The sequence below is a fragment of the Apus apus genome, chromosome 4, assembly GCF_020740795.1.
Source record: "Apus apus isolate bApuApu2 chromosome 4, bApuApu2.pri.cur, whole genome shotgun sequence".
Classification (NCBI taxonomy): domain Eukaryota; kingdom Metazoa; phylum Chordata; class Aves; order Apodiformes; family Apodidae; genus Apus; species Apus apus.
Genome location: NC_067285.1, coordinates 98,464,697 through 98,484,670, shown reverse-complemented (window position 1 = coordinate 98,484,670; position 19,974 = coordinate 98,464,697).

The following is a 19,974-nucleotide window of genomic DNA, read 5'->3' as shown; positions in this document are numbered from 1 at the left end:
TAAGTGTGTTGACATAAAAAATGTCTTATACAACTGCATGGATACTGACAAGTGACAGCTCTAGGTCAATACTGAGGGAAGGGGGAAGGTCACTTGCCTTAGTTATTGTCCTGTAAAAGTAAATAGCAGGCAGAGAACCTTTGAAAATGGTCATTTTGTATTGCATTTGTTTGTATTATTGCAAAGCATTATAAAGGGACTGCCATATAACTTCACTGTGTTATAATTTTAAGTTCTTTATTCTCCAGCCTGCCTTTAACTGATTATTTTTGTGCTCTGTTTGGCACTGGATTTCTTCACCTGTGTTGTCGAGATATCTGTCTCTTTGCTGCAAATGTTCACTAATATGAACCAGAATTTTCTGGGTGCTGTCACTGTACTAGCATGAAGCAAGAAGGCTAATGAAAGTCAACATTACCACCCTTTATACTCAGCTGCATCTTTAGTTTGCTGTTTTAGACACTCACAGATTTTTTTGCCAAAAATAGGATTGAAAAATGTTTTGAATTTTCTAGATATCTTCTCAATAAAGTGACCACTTCACCAGTAGCCAGAACAGAAAGCAGATAATTAGATTAGCAAAAAAATTAAAATAAATAAAATACAAAAATCGTAGTTAAGGTTGGAGAAATGATCATTATGTAGAAGACAATCTAAAATGCACAATCAGAAAGGAAAATCAAAGATGCAGTCACTTGAAAAGCACATAAAGCTGATAGAAGTTACCAATGTAAACTTCTCTAGCTTTTTTAAATGAGAAGTTTTGTCATATATGTATGAGCTGTCTTCATAAATTGCACTAGCATATTTTCTGTAATTCTGGTCTCCACATAGTGTTGCTAGGTAGGAAATCCTAAACTGGTGTAGTTTACTTTACCTTTAAAAAAATACCTGTGCACTTTCACACACACTATATATATCTGTATATACACACAGGCATGTACATATATGTCTTACTAATATTTAGGTCATTTATCCAGAAGTAGAAATCTTGGACAGATTTTCTGACTCATCGTCAGGGGTTTGCTGTTGGTGTTTCTCTTCACAGTAAACTAATCATCAAACTATAAAACGGTCAAAAGGAAAGCAGCCTCCAACAAAAGAGTTGTTAACCCAGTAGTCTGTCTCCATCTAGACCAATAACAGCAACAGAGAGTAGTCTTCCCATGGTGTACTTCTAGCACTCTGGAAGATTGCATTTCAAAGGTTGTGTTTAACAACCACCAGTAAGTGTAAAATAATCCACAACTTTGACTAACCCTTTTTGAACCAGTTTGCCCTTTTGGCCTCTACAACATCTTGTTACAAAGAGTTCTACAACTGAGCTATAGGGATTATGATTTGATTGATACACATACGGTTGTGCTCCCTCTTAAAGGGTCTTTTAATGCAAGAAATAAAATACACAGAAACATTTTTTTTTTTTTCTTATTCTCTGCACTATAATATTCTCTACTTAATCTCTGTCAATGTACTTTGCTCCTGCTGTTCTCTCTCTTCCAAATTAACATGTCCAGACTACTTAGTCCTTCTCTGGACAGAATGCAAAACAACCCCAGGAATATGTGCACATCCAGGCATGTAATTTAGATGTTTAGGGAGTTTCTAGGCAGGTGCCAACTGGATTTTGAGTTTTCCTAAGACTGGTCATCACGGAAGTAGATAGTACTGGGGTCATTTTCTAAGTCTTAGTTAAAGAGCAGCCAGTTAAGTTTAGAATTGACACAGACCTCCCCTACATAAAGACATAAAGCAATTAAAAGGAGAAAATACTATATGTTTTATGCTATTTCTACTGTTTTGGGCATATAATTTTCTGTAAGAGAAGATAAATTCCATCTTTTCTTGAGCTTTGTCAGCTTATCTTTCTCAGGTTTTTTGCTAAGCATTTCAAATGAAAGCTAGAATGGTTGTTTACTGTTCTAGCAGTGAGGTTGTTTTCCTACAGTTTTCTACATATTGTCTCAAGATATTTTCCCTTCCTTTCTCTGTTTTATCCAACTATTTTTATCTTTTGCTAGTGCTGCAAGTCTTCATCATACTCTTTAGGTCTTCATTCGTTCTACAGTGCTGCTTTTGTTATGTTATTTATAATGGGTCAAAATGTTTTCTGGCACAAAGCCACAGTACTAAACCAGGAATTAATATGAACCAGTATTGTCAGACTGAAAAAATGCTTACAGTTATTTGAAGACCAAAGATAAGAGAGAGAGGCGTATTTTGAAAATCTTTGCAAATGAAGGGGACAGGACTGCTGTTTAATGGAGTTTCAGCTGAGCACAGAAACAAACTGAATGCAATCAATCAAAAAAGATTTTTTCAAGAGTCATAAATTAGGCTCTACCTTAGATTCCTTCAGTCTCCCTTTCTTATATATCATCTCTTGTCCTGACATTCAGTCTGAAGTATTTCCTCCAGCCAGTAAAGAAAGATTTTCCAAACTCAAGAGTCCAATTAGGAAAACTGTTCCCCTGCCTTTCAGCATTGCATTATCTGAACCAGTTCCCTCCAGAGCACTGTCTACAATGGAGGCATTTATAGTGGAAAGTATCTCAGTAGGAAGGGGTACTCATATATTGTATGAAAAATTGAAAACTAGAGACTGAAAACAGGCACAGCTTGAGTGCTGCAGTATACCTGCTTTGTGTCTGTTTTATGACTGAAGCAGTATTCAACAATTGTGAGGAAAAGACAGGGTGAAGATGGGCTGAAAAGTTTGATAAAAAGTAAGAAGAGTGGTTGCAGACCAGCTGCTATGAGAAGGGTCCATGGTTACAAGCACTCAATCCAGTTTTCAGTAGGGAATTACTTTGGCAGCCTTTGTCTTAAGCATTCCCTCAACTTTTGAAACTGCATCTTTCGTGGCTACTCTCAATTCCTGCAACAGCTCCTGTTCTGTGAGTTAGCTAGCATCTGCTGGCCTGTAAGGGGAAGATTTTTAAAATAACAAACTTTAGCATCTTTGCCTCCATTGTCGAGGGTTTTTCAACAATCACAAGAGGTAAAACCGTTCTCAATTGCTTGTTCATCGTGCTGTGATGAATGGGTCTCTTAGCTGCATTGGCACAAATGTCTGTGCACCCACACTGTCAGCTTGCAGGGAACTGATTTGGCTCCAAAACCCTCCTTTCTCTCTCTCTCTTTCCCCAAGTAAACTTGAAGCTGGAGCAATCTCCCAGATTTGCATGCAGCAAAGGCATAGAAGTGATTCTGCTGGAAGGGCTGAAAGGTTAATATGATGCACAGACAGGAGTTTGTAACTCAGAGAAGCCAATATTGCTACTGAAATCACAGCCTGAGATACCAAAAGTGCTTTGTAAATGACATCAAGGGTTGGAAACACAGAGCCCACATATTTTAATTACATGACATATAATTTAACTGTCTGTTGGATGTTGCAAGCGTATGTTGGGGAAATATCACTGTATATTTACCCTGTTTTCAGAGACAGCTTTCTAGGCTTGATAGACATATGCTGTAGTTATTCCTGAGTGCCTTTTACGCCCTTCTTTAAACATGGTATTTCTGTCTAATCATCAATTAAAATAACTAGGCAAGGTCTGACTCTGTTATTTCCTTTGAGTTTGTCTGCGCTATTGGTATTCTCCACCGTTCCCATCTCTGTAAGTTCATTTGCTTTCTTTTGTGACAGCTGATGTTAAGCTGATCTGTATTTATCATCTCACCTTCAACATTTGCTGGGATGTGCCACAATTAGAGCAACTGACATTTTGCTGTAGGCAGAACCAGAGTTACACTGTGTGCTTTCTCTGTGGGTTACTTGTCTGGTTACCCTTTACAAACACACAGAGTCATTGCTAGGCAGTTCTGTATTCTGTGCTGACAAAATACACCACACATTTTGGCTCCTGGGTTTGGTTCCTGCTACTCTGTACTACAAAGTGATAATGTGGCTGAAGCAGTAGAGAGAGAGTGGTGATGGAACTTAGAAGGGGCAAGATAATAGAAATCTCAACCTGAACCTGAGCAATGACTAAGCCCATTTTTGGCTGGTCAAAATGTTGTGATACGCAGCTCTCTGAATTGGTGGGAGGTTGAAGGTTGCAGCAATGTGTGAGCAATGCATCCCTGATCCAGGCAGACTCTGAAGATCTGAGTACAGTAGCTGGGCTGAATGTCAAATAATACTGCACCTGCTGAGGACACATTGCTGAGGAGTGTATCAGCAAACTGCCCTTCAGGGAAGGAAAAAATGGCTTAGATGAGAAAGGTGAATAGGTGAAAGTGCAAACCTATTTTAATTTCACAGAAATAATTTGCAAGTGATTTCTATGGCTTCAGTATAAGAATTTGACTATTTTGGAGACTAATTTAAAAGAAATATTGCTGACCTGGAATCTGAAGAAGGAGCACAAAACCAATATCATGTTTTTATAACTTCCAGGTAGCATTGGATAAGCATCTGAACATAAAATTCCCCATAACTTTTAGCATTAACCTTTCACTGGTTTAAACACACCACTGTGTTTGCAATGCTGTGAGATCCACTGTCCAGTTGCATAGTGTCACATGGAGTTTCATGCCACTGGACATGATAGACAGAGAGCTATGCCATGTCAATGGCCGATGGAAGCTGGCAGAATGTGGTACAGTAAGTACACAGTAAGTGTACGGACAGTAAGTAACATACAGCAAGTTTCTTACAAGAGATGTCTCTTGTCGAAGAAGCAGATATCCTTCCATGTTTCTTTTCTTTAAAATGTATTTGGAAGCAGCTCTTTTGTTCAAACTGTTACACTGGTTGTCTAATGATGATTTAATGAGGTGGTAGAGGATCAATTGGCATAATGGCTGCTAGGAAAGTGGCTTTTAGCAAAGTCCTACTCAGCAGTTAGAGAATAGAGTCCACAACCTCAACTATCAAAAATTGGTTACCATAATAAAATTATGGTTGCTCCAGCCTTCAGGGTGCAATGCTCTCTTAGCCTCTGGACATTCTACTCACCTTTGCATTGTTATTAGTATTTAGTATTATTTCTTTTTCAGAAAACATATAAAGACTCTAAATTTCCTTCAGAAATTTCTCTTTTCAAGAAAAGTTGTGTTGCTTGCATGAAATGAATAATTTCAAGCATTTATTCTATGTATATACTGTGCAGGGAGTATAAAAATAACACATGAAACCCATTTATGTACATGGGCAACATCTCCAGAAAGCAGACTCAAGTCTTGAACTCTGTCTGAGTTAGACACTAATATTTACTGTTTGAAATTATATTTATATCTTGTTTTCTTTGAAAAAATGAAGTCCAGGTGCCAAGCAAAAATGCTGTAATCTATTGGTAGCCACAGTCAGAGATAAGTTAGGGACAGACAATGAAGTCAATGGTTAGACATAACAACTCTTGTTTTCATCTGTCTCTTAGTATTTAGAACTCTGGAGGGGTTTTTTTTGCCTTTTGTTGTTGTTGGGTTTTTTTGTTTGTTTTTAATTAAAGCAAGCAAGAGCTTATAGCGAGAAAAAAATTTTCTCTTGGAGTAATTGTTCAAATTATCAAAATGAATAAAGCTTGAGAACAATTGCTCTGAATTTATCCTAATAGTAATAACTTGCTGTTTTGTTTGTATTTAGTGCTTAAGGTGACATTTAAAAGCTTGTTACACGGCAAATAAGCAGAGGTAAATTTGAAGCTGTATTGAGCCATTGTGAAACAGGACAAATCAAGACTAGTGCATCCTTCAAGTTCCTCACAAAGAGATTAGATGAACTAGAGTATCTGGGGATAGTTATTTTAGTACATTCTCACTGCAGATAGACTTAGTCTTAACCTGAGTGTCTCACTTCATTGAGTCTAGAAGGGCAGGCAGATTTCAGTGGGTTCAAATGGACTGAAGCTCCAGATTTGGCCATCAGCTTAGCATTAATGGTAAACGTTATATATCATGCTTTTAACCTAACCTAAGAGATAAATACCTAGTTTTCCTTTCATAGTGCACATTTTTATGGACTTCTAATTAGCGACCTTTGGCATGTAACTCCTTGTATGTTTTAGCCTTTCTCATTGGTGGGCTTTGCTGGTTGTCTTGTTCATTTTCTGCTTCAACAATCAACAAAAAATTGGTTGTATTTGCTGACTATTTCAGATTTGTTGGTACATGTTCAGAAAATAAGAATTTTTTTTCCTCAAACAAAATATAAGATTTTAACAATTGCTCCATTTATTATCAAGGCAAAAACTAGATTTCTTGAGAAAAAGAATCATTCCATGATAGTCAATGTGTTAATACCTAATAGTGTTCTGAAAGTACGTCCAAGACTCAAATCAGTAATAGGAAACATATATACATGGGGCAAGGTTTGTCAGGAGAACTCCTAGCTTGAGAAGAACTTGGCTGATACACTTACAGTAGCAGACACTCATCACAACATCACTCCTATTTGTCCACCATCTAACCCCAAGCTGCAAGGTCACACCCATCCCTAGGCAATGAGCCATGCATCCCTGCTGCTCTGTCACATAAGGGACAGCTGCCCATCCTTGCCATTCTGCCCTGGAAAGTTCCTGTATCTGTGAGCCATCTCACCATGTCTCTGTGATCTCCAAAAGACTGTAGCCATGCAATCACATGTAGAACTCTGATTCCTCCTATTCATTGTCCATTCAGTGTGTGCATTATTGTCCAGGTATTTCAGGTGGGCTCCACTCATGCTGGTTTCCCACCAAAAGTGTGAGCACATTCCTGTGCATCCTGTGCATTTCCTTATTTGTGTGTATATTCTGGGGGTGACTTCCTTTCAGTCCTGGGTCTCTCTTGTCCACAGGACAAGGAGCAAGGAGCAAGGCATGCTTTGCTAGCCAACCTATTTCCTTGTGTGTTTTTTAATGAAAGTTTTTACCAATCCTGGTCACTGTGGGTGCAAACTGACATCAGAGCACCCACACTTGTGGGTGCAAAGTGACACCAGGACTAAAACTGACATCCATTTATGCAGTTCATAACTTGCAGCATAGGCGAAGTAACTGTGCTTATGTTATTAGACAAAAAATACAGGATTTTAAAGACCAGTAATGGTCATCTTTCAAGGCTATCTTGCTTATTTCATGGAAGCTTTCCCACCACCCTATCCAACAGGACATGATAAACAAGTACAGTATTTTTAAATGGGAGGATTTAATAACTTATTCTATATGAATTTACAAAGAAAATGAGTTACTATATGTTCCTTTGAGGTAATAATTTAGTTTTATTTAATTTTTATCTAGCAGTCTTAATTCAGATTGTAACACTGGGCTTGTCTCATATGTGTGCCCTGCAGACTTCATTACCTTTTAATTCATTACCTGAGTGGTTTATGATGTTGGACGATACTTTAAATCTTTGGACCATGTTTATCTTTGATTGCATGTTCTTCCCTGCAGTCAAGGCATGGGGTGATCTTGAATACCAGAAATTTAGAGCTGTCTTCAAGACAGATGTTATGACTAGATACTAAAAAAATGCTATGCAATTCATCATGGTTGAATATGCATATTAGATGTAAAACTCTGTCCATTCAAATGAGTTATCTGAGTTCCAAATAATATACCAGTCAAAAATAGTGATGAAATAGATGAGCCACTCCCTTTGTTTGGGGTTTGGGGTTTTTCTTTTGTTTGTGTGTGGGTTTTTTGTTTTCTTGGTTTTGGTTTTGTTTGTTTTCCTACTGTTGATTAAAATAGCCTGCTGGCACTTACTTCATTTCTAGCTTTTAAGAAATCTAAGATGGCTGGTTAATATCAGACACCCACTGAAGTTTTAGTCGTCATTTGAAGAATATTCTCTTTGTACTTTTCCAATATTTATTCATCATTTGATAAAAAGGGATACTAGTTAGGTTTTATTCTCTTGTAGGTATTTTCTGCCGTACATGTTTCCACCTTTGCCATTATGTAGTGAGATGAGACAGAAGGTAAAAAAGAGGTAACTAGAAGAGGGCTGTTGAGAGTCTGAAAGAACTTTAAATGTTTCCTTCCAGTGTTTCAATATACATGTTACACATACATAACTTTTACATTGTGCACTTACATCTAATGGCCTATTTGGTTCCCCAGATTACAGGGCATTTAGACCAGGAAGGAGACAATGAGAAATGCTTCTATTTCAGAGCAGCCTCATGCTTCAAAGGAACCAGAAAAGTTTGCCACAGCAACTTTGGAAGATGACTTTTTTTGTTTTGAAAAAGCATGTATGATTTGCATGCTATCTTGTTGACTAACCCTAGAACAGGAAAAGTGCAAGCTAAGTATTTTCTTCATTCCAGAGAAAAAAGAATAAAGGGTATCTTTTCACTGCTATGTGGATTACAGCCTTTGACAGCATTGTTTTTCAAGTTTGGCAAGTATCTAAGTAGTGATAAACCTAGGTAGCAAGGAGGCTAAGAGGTGATCTGAGAGCATACAGCAGTCACAAAGCTGACACAGTCATACTCTTCTCAGTAGCACCAAATGACATAATAAGGGACAACAGCTGCAAACTGCACTTTGAGATATTTAAGTTACCTTGCTCTGAGCAAGAGGGCACCAGTGGTGCCTTCCAACAAACATTTCTTTCCTTCTAAGAAGAGGAAATGCACTATACCAAATTAATTATTACACAGCTAAATAGAATAGAGTTTTGCCTTCTTGCTATATTTTATCAGATAGCTGCATTAAACCTGAGCTTTAACCTCCTAATGACAATTTTTGTGTCTTCTCTATATTTCACATAGAAATTTTGTGACATAAACCCCAAAACTTCTCATTTGTTGTCAAGGAAAGCTCTACAAATATGAAGAAATAACTATACTAGAGATTCGTAGATTGTAATGTCAACACCTAATTTAATCTCCTGATGTGAAGGCTTTTTCAAATTACTATTTGTGTGAGCTAGACACATAATTTAGGAAAAACTTTCAAATGTGATATGGCACTTCTGGTGGAATTCTAAGACTGGTAACTGCAACAGTGACCGTGTTTCTTCAGTCTTTGTATTTCCTCATTCATTAATTTTTCCAGACATTAATGCCACTGATGTGATGTTTCTTTGTATTGTTCAATGATAAATATACCAATTAACTTAAATCTGAGTTCCTATCCCATACAGTCCTCATATGAAACATAACATTTTGATTATAATTCACTATTCACAACTCTATATAGATCTATCCATTAAGATTTTAAAATGTTATCTTTTTGATTTTTTTCCCCCCTAAGTAAGTGATTTCTTTTAGAGCTTCTCCTCCTTCCTTTTTGATCTCCTAAAAAAAAGTGGGGCATGAGCTCCAGGTCAGCCATGAGATCATCCTCCCATCTCTCCCCATGCTGATGAATGTAGTTAAATCTGATGCCCTTTGAGCTCACATCAAGTCTCAGACTTATTTTTGTCTGCAGCTTTTCTCAGTATATCTTTTTTATTTGAAAAAATACATTCAAGTTCCATTTCTATTAATAAAAAAGACACCAAAGCCCCTACAGATTACAGCTTTAAAAGCTATAAAGAAATTTGAAGGGAGCTTAAGGAAACAAAGGCAGATTTTACAAATGAAGATACACTTAGCTATGAAAAAAGTTAGTGTAGAGCCAGCTTAAGGAAATACTTTCAGATAGTTGTGCAAATCAGATTCTGGTTTCTTTTATTTAATATTTTATTTTCTCCTGAAACATCACTCCTAGTTTCTATTTGCAATGTGTAATTCTTAACTGTCATGGAAAGTTTTTGATTATCTATGACTTCGTCTTCTAAAGTGTGACCAAATGATGGGTTGTGAATTTAAAAAGAAAAAACTGTCCTGATGTCTCACTGCAGTAACTTCAAGTGATGGAGCTTCTCCTTAAAGATGCCTTAAGATATTTGCTGACAGAGATTTATCTTGATTTTTTTCAAGCTTGTTTTTTTTAAATGGAAAAAAAGATATCCAGGAATGTTTTAACTTATTCCTAATTACATTTTCATACTGTTCTAATATATTTCTCCTGAGAATATGAGGAAAAAGTCCAGATATGGATCTCAACTGTACTGTGAAATGCAAGTAAATCAATGCAATGGGTGTAATCATTCTACATTTGTATTGCTTGGCTAAAAATAGAAAGTTCTATTCTTTTTGGCTGGTAATTTTTAAAATCATGCCCAACTCTTAATCTTGTGTTAACTTTTTCTTGAAGTTTGAGACCTCTGATGCAGTGATTTAGAAAATACTGCATGAAGGAAGCATCACGTGATTATCCTTTATTGCTGCATCACATAATGCCAAGTCATTAATCATTAGTAGAAAGAGTAAAGGTCCCTATTTACTGCCCTGGGGAGACATCTCTATTAATCACTTGCCAATTGGAGGGGACACAATTGACTTTAACTTGCTGGCTATGGTCCATAGGAAAAGCTCTGACCCATTTAATCAGCCTGGAATGTGTTCCATAACCTTTCAAGTTGGATCATCGAATGTCAAGTTCTGTTGAAGGCTTTATTTAGTCAACCATGAGTGGTAACCCCCTTATCTTCTGCTTTTCGTGTCAGAAGTACAATAGTTCTATGAACACATGTGTGGCTATTTTCTTTTAAAGTTGCCAAACTGTGTTCTGTCCAAATGGTTATCAAAGATTTACGATAACTGTGCTGGTGGTATTTTATGCATGAGCTCAATGAAAAGTGAAATTAGGAATTGCTTTCTTTTTCTGTCCTTTAGTCTGCACTATGAATAATAAACATATTTAGTGAGCTTGAGTCAACAGTAATTTCTTCAGACTTGAAAAATATTAATAAAAGACCCTCCTAGTTTCTGATATGTCACATGTACTTTCTTTTTCTCTTTTAACCATAGCATATGGTGCCATCATTACTGCACTTTATGCCACTGCTAACAAGGAATAAATGAATTCAGAACTTCTGATGGCACTGAAGGACACAGTGGATCATGATGTTGCTGTTGTTCTTTGTTGTTTTGTTTTGTTTTGTTTTCATTTTATTTTTGTGCACTCGCTTCATCTGCTGGTTTAGGTCACCTAAACAATTTTGTGGTGTTTTATGAAAATATCCAGTAATATCTGCTGTTCTGGAAAGAGTAAATCACAGTCTCTTCTGAGGGATGCACTGACTTTGGATATTGGCTTATTCAGAAGGAGCAAGCCAAATGCAACTGCGGAATAGTGGCAGTCCCAACAATAAAACCTCTGTTTATTCTGTCTGATGAAACAGCTATCTGACATCTACAGCTACCTCATAAAATGGGACCAGATTGATGAGCTTAAGTTATTAAAAGTTTCTTGGTTCTGTGAGCATTTTGTTGCTTACAGCCGCGTAGGCAGTTTTCTTTCTCTCTTTTGCTGTTTCTCTCATTCTCAACTTTTGTTGGGAAAGAATGCGTTATGTTTTCAATGTTTTCATTTCACAAATTGGTCTTTAAAACACCTAGCTACCTGACTGATAAAAACAGTGTAATAATTTCTGTCTAACTGTAGGTGCATTCATGAGCCTTGCAGAGTGAGAGCAAGGAGCAAACTGTACATTTAATTAGTGGAATTTAATTTAATATCATTTTCTGACTTAGGATCAGCATCAGTCTGTCATTAAGTCAAAAAATATGTGTTTAAGAAATAGGATTGCATTTCCTTTAAAACATCCTTACTAGATTTGAATATAACAGCCTAAAAACACATTAATAATAACTAGTATGCAAAATGTTCTGTACAGAAAGAGATCTGACAAGCATGAATGGTGACAGATGATGACTGGAATTCTCAAAATTTATGTTCATTACAATGTGAAAAGTAATTATGAATAATAAAAATCTGTTGCATTAATTATCTATAATGAATGCTCATAGCAAGGTAAATGAACTGGAAAAATATAAGGCAATAACACAAGATTTGCATTTTATACTGTGTCAGAACATTTTATCAGTAGACAAGTCAGCAATATACTCTTATATAATCAGGATTTTCAACATTTTAGCCATGCACCTCATCTTCAAGTGTCAGTGTGTATTTTAAGAGACATCTGTGACGACCTTGTGAAATTTTCTATGTATATTAATTCACGCTGTTCATTCTGAAAGCAAGACCAGTTTGAAATGGTCAGGTTCCACTTCTTTGAAACTGCGTTTTAACATGTGAGAATGTGCAAGTGCTCAGGGACCCCAGAGCCAGGGGATATATTTGGAAGTACTTTAAAGTTTGTAGCTCTGTCTCTTTCAAATTCTTTCCAGCAGCAAACCATGAATTTCAGGATGATAAGGTTACAACAGACTGGCTCTCACTGTTGGATCAGAGCAGTCACTCCCGGGTGGACTGTCATCACTAGCATTCAAGGTCACTTTTTTCATTACAGTGGACCTTTCCAAAGGGCTGTAATTCATCATTCTATAGACGTGTGATGTATCAGATCTAGGGACATCTCTATGATTTACTTCAGTTCTAAGTCTTCTTCACTGTGCCATCATTCTACCAAAAATAAAATAAGAGAGCTTGCTGAAGCCCACAAGGCAAACTGGCTCTTTTTCCTGTTCTGCTATTTGAAGAAAATGATTCTGAGATCACTGAACTTCTAATACTTCTTAAACATGGCTAATGGCTGGTTTGTCAGAAATACTGTTCATTCTTGCATAGGAAAACTGGTTTTTGAAAAGTTTATTGCTAGTACCCTGCTATGAATCTAGGTGCCATCAGTTTTATCCTTAAAAAAAAAAATAAATAAAAATTTTTATACCTAAGTTTTGCTGTATCTTGGTATAGCACTTGTAACACTCTCATTTCTGAAGAAGTTTATGGTAGAATAAGCATACTTATGATATAAATGTCACAGCAAGTGACTTTTTTTAGTAAAGTTGTTACCCAGCTGATGTTAAAGTCAGTGGAAATCTGTCTGCTAACTATAAAGAGAACTGAATTAGGAATTCCAGAAACATGTGGCAAAAAAGTTCTCTCCTTACCCTCCACTGGACACAGAAACTGTCCTGGAAGCTGCACTGAATTTTGCTATTGAGCTGTCTGCTTTTTCAGTAAGTATTCTGAAGGTGAATGAAGAATTCCTGAACTTGCATTTTGTAAGGTGTCTTTGGAGCAAGAACACTTGCCAAAGGCTTAAGAGTAGTTTAAAATAAGTATTTTTTAAAGTGCAAGTAAGAACTCTAATTTATTAAAAGAGAAATGAGAAATAATATAATTTAGGGAGGCTGGTACCATCACATTTGATGCAATCTCTTCCTGTTATTTCAATTGAGTATGAATGGGTATGTTTTCATACAGAAGAAATACAGGCTGATTTTGCCCTCAGGCCACTTCTACCCTCCATTAAAAAAACAGGTTTCCAGATATACTGTCACCTATGAAGCTTGTGCCATATGAATCAACCCCCAGGTAGGGACATGAAGAAACCCATTCAAGACATCTGGAAGTTAGAATCCTTTGTTTTTTTCCTGTGGTTTTTTTGTTTGTTTTGTTTTGGTTTTTTTATTAGGTTTGGGTTTGTTTGTTTGTTTGTATTTGGTTTTGTTACAGAAGTGCTTGGGTAGTAGCATGGTACAAATGGGACACATTTTAATTATTCACTGCTGTTTCTTCTTAATTCACTTCAAACAGACAGTGCAATGTAATACCGAGCATATCACAGTCCTAGTCCTTGTTTTGTGTGTGGGTTTTTTTCCCCGTTAGCTCTGAACAATTTGTTTTTTCTGGGTCAAATGAATTTCTAGATAGACCAAATACTTTCATGTGTGACAAGGACAGTAGAACATCAAAAAATATATACCCCAGGGAATGGCTTTAAACTTCTCCTTTTGATAATACTCTTCCTGACATGTTCAATGCATCCATCACATCAAAGCTTTAACTTTTTTTTTTCCTTAAAGAAACAGCTTAAGTCTGTTTTTCTTAGAAAATACATGGAGGTTGTTTAAATAATAAAAAAAAGAATTATATACTTTCAGCACAGAAATGGCAATGTGCTTGAGCAGAGACATCTGCTATTTTTATTTCCAATTCCCCAGAAATAGAATTTTGTTGTAGAATATGGTAATTTAATGTGAAAGTCTACAGAATACTGAACATTTAAACCAGTGGGTATAGACATAATAAAAACATTAAATAGTTCTGAGCCTGTAGCTCCGCTCTGGATTAGAGCATGCAAGAACCTGGAACAAGTTTACTCAGAACTAAGCTTTGAAGTGGTGCTTATTTGGGTGTCCTGTCTGCACTGTGTATGACACTAGACATACTTTGCCCTTCTCATGACTTCACTTTCAGCTATGCAGAAATCCTCATTTATGACTGAATAGAATTTATATGTATACACTGCTCAAAGTGCAAAGAAGGATTGCAAATAAAAGGATAGCTATTTTGTGAAGGAGCTTATAACTTCCTCAGGATTGCCTTTTCTACACTCTGAGTTGCCACACACCTGCTTTTGCAAGCTGGGTGACAACCTACGAAACCACTGAGGGCTGCTGTGCAGGTGCAGTAACTCTGTAATATGCCAAAGCACTTGTAAAAAGAAATGCATTGGGAAACTTGTAATGATGACATTTTTTCCCCTGTTTTTCAGTGTTTAACAACTAAATATACTCTTGTTGATATTGTCTTGATAATGAATACCTTACCCTGATTCTTATTTTTTTCTCTGATGCCCCTGGTTGCCTTGTACTGTGTCTGCATGTTACTGTTAAGAGACAACAACAAAGAAAGTTTTTAGTCAGGGTTGTAAACCTCCCATGGGAATGGACCCCTTTGTTCCCAGGGTTAGAGTCAGCCCTGCCAACAGGAACGTCAGTAAGATCCACTTCTTCAGCTGAGTCACTTGGGCATTTCCCCCAGAGGAATCTGCTACCAGCCTCCAGGCTTCTTCAGGCATGATAGTAGTGCTGCCTACTCTGAGAAGCAGGAGGACCAGCTTTTAGTGAGCTCCCACCTCAGCCAGCGGACAGATACCCTTGCACGTAGGGATGCGTGGCTTTCTTCCTATCCATACTGGGGTCTTGCAGGTTCTGCTGCATCAAACACCTGGCAGGGGTGAAGAAGAGAAGCAGGTTGCCTCACCTCTCATGGGAGGGATTGCATGACCTTTGGGAGAAGCAGCTGCTGCTGGATTGCAGCCTCTGCCAAGTTCAGCAGTAGCTCCTGATTTCAGAGCTGAGAATTGTACAGCCGTGCTTTCCCATCGCCTGTGCTGGACATGGTCAAGAGCGCATTGGCTGGTAAAAAAGAGGCCAAGGAACACTGCAAGTAGTAGTTGCCTGTGCAGGTTTCACACAGTATTGATTACAAGTGATCAGTGACTGCGACAAAATTAGGAAAATTAGGCTGATCAATGTTATAAATAAATTACCCCATTTGAGCAATTGATGTTGAGAACTCTTGTTCCATGGTTACTTAAGGGTATCTTCATGGAACCCGTGCTGCCATATTTGTAAATGCTGTTTGAATAATTTAAGAGAATAAGATTGTAACAGTTTGATCCAGATTCAGAAACGCAAACTCAGTTATCAGCTTCAATCTGATATATTTAATTTGCAATCTACAGAATCCCAGTGTTTGACTCTCATTTCTCTTTGTGTTATGTTGCTTATATTGTCATATTCTCTGCAGTTGGCAAATTGTATTGCATAAAGTCAATGTTATTTAAAGTAATGATATACATGAGAATACAGAATTTAAACAAATTTCATACTGTTTAGGACAGAAATGCAATTTGACTAAACAAAGGACTTCTGCCACATGTATCTCTGTGCTGTTTTTCTCTTACTGCAGTTTTCTGACTGGACGAAAGAAGAGACAAACTTCATTAAATATTTAGATGTAATCTTTAGTTCTATGGGATGACTCTGATTTGTGTGATCATTTGTCCTTTGGTCACACCTTTTTTTCAGTAATGTTCCGTGGGCTGTGTTGTGAGGATGGCTGGTGTTATGATGTGCATTATGGTATATATATTATGGTATGCAACTGCTCTATAAGCACTGAAACATGAAGACTCACATTCTCAATTAAATCTTATCTAGCTGATAGATTTTATTGACATTTCCTGACATAATGTTTAAAGTTTTGATTAATCAGTTTAGGTGAAGTAGCAGCTCTCCAAGTTGCTTTGTTAAGAGAGGCAGGAATGGGAGGGGGAGAACTGACTCAGTACCAGCAGTCTGTGTAGGACAGTATATAAACCAGCAACTTAGTAGCACTTTAAAACATGAGCAGAATTCCGAGTCCCTGCAGGCTTATGTGGGATTTATGGCCTCCTGTAGACGAAAGGAAAATAATCTGCTTTTATGCAAGATTGTGATTCATGCCAAGTGTTGTGGCTTTGATGAGAACAGCTGAAAGGCGATACTTTGCCTCCGCAGGTGGCAGGAGTGCCCACCTTGGTCTTTTTGGTCTGCCTTGCAAGCTGTAGTCTTCATTTCTATGAATTAGGATACTTTTGTATGCCATACCATTGTTCCTGCTGTCCCCTTACATGCCAAAACTCTCCTCTGTTGATAAAGATAATGAGTTCACAGCTCCCAGATATCAGAACATCTATTTTGTTTGCTAACTGGGACAAATAATGTATTTGCAGAAATGCATTAAGAAAGGGAATTATATCAATGTTTTGCCACTGTTTGATGCTTCTTAACAGTGCTGGTGATGGTGGAGCACTTCTTTTGATGAGCAAAATTCATTTAAGTACAAAGCAGTAAGAATCTTCCTACCATAGATTATCAGATTTTTTTTACAATATGTGTGACTGTGGGAGCCAGTCTGGTCATATGTTAATTCTGCAAGACTTTCAGGCATTCACTCAGCTCTTCAAAATGTCCAGCAGTGCTTTCTCTCTGCCTTCCTTGGACATATATAGGCATTTAAAAATGGATATATCCTCACCTTTCCATCCACAACAGATTCGAATACATGAGAGAGGGAGAAAAAAAGGAAATGCATGCTGGTAGTGTTTTGCTTCATAAAACACTGGTAATACATATGACACTAAGGCTCTCTCAGTGAACTTGAGTCCTTATTCCTGCAAGCCTGGAGCCCAGGGATTCTGTGAGAGTGCTGGGCCTGACTGCATGCAACAGCTTTGCAAGGGACTTTCTGTTTCCTTTATGCTATTCACTATTAAATCCATGGGAAGCCAAAGAGATCCAGAATCCCATTGGCACAGAAGTACTGTATTTCTCAGTTTAACCTGTGCTTTTAATCCGCATAACGCCTCGTTAGTCAGGCTTTATGGGTGTAATCCAGAGCCCATTGATCTCAGTGGAAAATTGCCCTCTGATTCCACTGGGCTTTCCATCACTGCCTGTACATGTGGTGTTAATTTCACCTTTAAATCTTGTGTAAACCTACCAGGTTTGTGAGTGGCCTAATTTTTCAAGGTTATACATAACTGAAAGTTAAGTGAAAAACATGCTTCCCCCCATGTACCTGAGATGAAATCCTGCCAATTCCAGCCCAAAGTGGGAAGAAAAGCAGGAATTTCTGGATGTGAATCTTCCCCTCACGCCGCTTCAGTTTCGAGGCTGGAGGACCTCTGTGCAATGGAGGTTCACAGACTTGGCTTCGACACCTGGCCATGCTGTCTAGCTCCAAACTTGGCCTGGCCTCAGAAGTATTTTTCTTCAGAACCATGGGTGCCTCCCACAGAGAGCTGAAGGGGATGGAAGGCTTAAGCAGTCCCACGGGGAACTTAAATCCTAATTGAGGAGTACCAAAAATTGATTCTTTGCAGCTGTGGAACAATTTTTTCTTTCCTGAATTGAGAGAAGAAAAGCTCAAGGAGCTCCAATATATTTCTAGGAGCCAATTTTTTATTGTACTTGGAAATTTTTATTTGATCAGCAGCCTTGAGATTTGAAAAGGATTATTCACCTCCCTTCCTTGTTTTGAGAACTAGCATAAATAATCCATTTAGTGGTAATGCTGTGCCTCTGAGTGTTCTTGTTTATCATTAGAGTTCTTCAGCTTTCAGTGGGCTAGTGTGCTCTGATTCCTGGCTGGATTTATGATGCACATGTCAGGCAGGAACTCCATCCGTCTGTTTTCAAGCCAAATCTGTTTCCTCTTTATTTTTACATTGGATTTGAATTACACCTTTATGGAATCATTGGGAAATATTTTAAAATATTAAAATTCTCTTGACATTTAAGACCAGGTTGGAAGATAGCTCCAACCTGAAAGCTAAAAATACATCCATAAGAGTATCATTTATGTATTGTTACTTTCACAAAACTCGATCTAAGGGTCAGCATGTGGATTTTCAGCATGTATATCAAACACATGGCCATTCTTTCCTCACTTCACAGTTTTTTCACTTATTTTACTTATATATATATATTCCTTCTCAAGGAGAATCTGAGACTTTTTTACAAGTTCTTTGTAGGTAACAAGGCCCATTTACAGGAGTAAGTTTATCAAAATAAGGATCAATCAATGAAAAAGATTGCAGTGACCAGAAGAAAAAAGCTGTCTTCAGTAGTAAGATCTATGAAATTAACTGTAGGAAGAACTTATTTCAAAAAACTTTCACACACTGCTCAGTGTGGTATGACTGGCATGATCAAAATCAACATGGAAGACACTGAACAGATTACCAACTATCAACCTGATAGGTCTTCAAATGTAGTTGTTGCTGGGGATACAAAAGCAACTGTGTGATTTCAGGACTTCAGTGAAATGCAGGCTTCCATTGTAGAATGGTAACTGAAGAGGAGGTACTATCCTTGGAAGCAGTTTAGTAGCTTAAATCATTGAACTAAACTATTTAGTTTTAACTATTATTTACTGTTGTTGAAAACTATAATTTAAACCAAATAGTTCCATCTAATAGAAAAAACATTAAGTAGGGTTATATTGCTTCTAGTTAGTACTGAAGTATCACCTCTACCAGAATTATTATCCAGTCTCAGTCTGATAAATATCTTCTTAAATTAGACATCTACAAGGTAAGATCTACAAGAATGACACAAAATTTGAAAATGTACCTGGCAGTAAGAATTATGAGAAGCTAAATCTATTTAGCTCAGACAGTGACAGTTAAGGAAGACCCTGATGGTAACTAGGGGTAAAAGTACTTGTGACCCAAGTGCAGGAGGGGCATAAACACTATTACAAAGCAGAAGATGAATCTGTGCACCCTATCTGCAGTGCTAATATAGGAGATAAAGTCTTCCTAGCTTCTTCAGTAAAGGAGAGCACAGACTTGACAAAAGGCAGCTGTATTCTTTAACAACTAAGATGGAAAGAGTAGTTAGAAAGAATATTGTAGACATTGCAACTAGATAAATTCAGACCAGAAATGAATCATTGGAGAGTAGCCCACTGAAACAATTTAACAGATCTTGCTGTGTGTTTTCCATTACTGCAGGGTTTTCTTTTCTTCATCATCAATTTGGATATTTTTAAGAGTTGTCTCTACTTCTCAAGAGCTAGTTTGAAAAAGCCCAGCATTCAAGACATCACACTGGAGGAGAGTAACAGACATCTGGATTCATGTTTCTTACAAGTCTGTTTTCAGAAGCCTTGATTTAACAAGTAGTTCACTTTCTGTCAGAAGTAAGCATTGTGCCTACAAGGCATAGGTACAGATAGAAAAGACTCAAACTCAGACTTTTAATTTTTGTATGGCAGCTTGATTTTTCATAGGTAGAATATTAGGGTTTCCTTAGCCTTTATGTGGGCAGGCTGTTCTGAAGTACCATTAATTTCAATGACAGTTGTAACAGTTCAATGTTACTAAATTTGAATTGGGGATTGATTTGTCTTTTGTCTCATTATATATATCTGTAGAGACCAAATCTTCATCTGAGCTCTTTGCAAACTTTCAGTTGGTACTTGAAAGTAAAGCAGAAGAGTGATCTGGTGCTTAAACAGAATATGTCCAAAGTTAAATTTATGTCATCTTGTATACTTAAATCTGTCACCAGTTACCATGATGATGTGTAATCAGAATTACATGTGTCATTGTACCTGAATAATAGTGTTGTACAAGTAAGTGAATGCAGAAGTTTCAAGACAAGAAGACCATGGCCCT